The sequence below is a fragment of the Apis dorsata genome, unplaced genomic scaffold (genome assembly GCF_000469605.1).
Source record: "Apis dorsata unplaced genomic scaffold, Apis dorsata 1.3 scaffold_188, whole genome shotgun sequence".
In the NCBI taxonomy this organism is placed as follows: Eukaryota; Metazoa; Arthropoda; class Insecta; order Hymenoptera; family Apidae; genus Apis; species Apis dorsata.
Genome location: NW_006263473.1, coordinates 1,573,318 through 1,574,860, shown reverse-complemented (window position 1 = coordinate 1,574,860; position 1,543 = coordinate 1,573,318).

The window sequence follows — 1,543 nt, the reverse complement described above, 5'->3', positions numbered from 1 at the left end:
TTTAATTTTAATTTAAATTCTCCATAAGAAGGCAAGCGTAAATGCATCGAACGAAGACGAATGTATCGAAATAAAGAAGAAACGGAATAAAAAAAAGAAGAAAGCAAATATAAAACAGGGAGAAGATCCTGAAGAAGGCAGCGAGGATGAGCGCGAGATTTCGCACTTTAACCCATAATTACGCGATGCTGGGAATTCATTAGCGCGTTAACCAGGTGCGAGCATCGTTCAATGCTGATAATCGAGGCCTGGACAGCTAGCCTCCAGTCAAACCCTTCTCGAGAAAAAAAATTAATCCCATCAGATTAACCGGCCCATTATAATTATCCACGTAAGCGTTAACGTAGCCACAGCTTCCACAGCCGAGCGGGCGGATTCGCGAACAGAATGGGCGTCCATCCTCCTTTTATCTCCTTTTTTTCTCTTTCTTTCTTTCTTTCTTTCTTTCTCTCTTTTCTCTCGCCTCTCCCTTTTAAAACTTGAACTCGTGGGTACGAAGTTCACGATACGCCAGATTAATTAGGTATCCTCCTTTCATTATCGCGTGGCCACGCTATTAGCTATCGAACACTATATTTCAATCGAGCGAGCATTAAAATAGTCTCACACTTGTTTCTTCGCATCGAGATCGGCGTACGAGGGAAGATAAAATGTTAATTTACGACAGCCGAAAGTTGAGAGTTAATAAGCTCTCGCGTTGAGTTTGCCCTCGACCTTCGATTGGAAGGAGGATATTAAAGGGTGGGGAGATTCGAATCGTCCGAGGCTGATACGAAGAAAAGATCGAAAAAGATCCGTGGAAAATTATTATAATTTTGAAAAAAGTAAAAATTTCTAAATAAAAAAATGATTGAAGAGATATATGTGATAATAAACGTGAAAAATGATTAAAATTATGATGGAAGAAAATTTTATTATAAACCTATTTTAAGATAAATATTATATAATTCCATTTTCTAAAAGGAAATGTAAAATTTATGATCAAAATCGAGATTACACAACCAACAATTCAACAGATTTCAAAGATTACGATCAATTATGAAGAAGTGAAATAAATTTTATTCCAAATACAATCCTTTTACGATAAAATCGCGATCCATCCATAATCAATCGTTCCGAATTCTTTAAATCCCCGTAATCAACTCCAATTCTTTATTACCGCACATTTGCACTTAAGAGGAATCGAAGAATCACGATCCTCTCTCAACGTATATACTTTCTCCAACAGCTTTATCTCAACAGATTCGATCGATCCTGAGTGAAAGGGGTGAAGAAAGATCTGCTTTAAAAAAGAAAGAGAGAGAAAAGAGAGAGAGAGAGACATGAGAAGAAGAAAGAAACGTGGAAAAAATCGGATGGACACGTCGTCGGATGGGACTACCGTAAAAGCTGAGAGAGCCGTGCACGGGAGGAACAAGTTAGTTGAAAAAGGAGAGTGTCGTGATAAAGTACGGGCAAGAAGAGACAAGAACAGAGGGAGAAAGAGAGAGAGACAAGAGAAGCAGAACGCGGTGGCGCGGAGGGCCAAGATGGAGGCGAACGG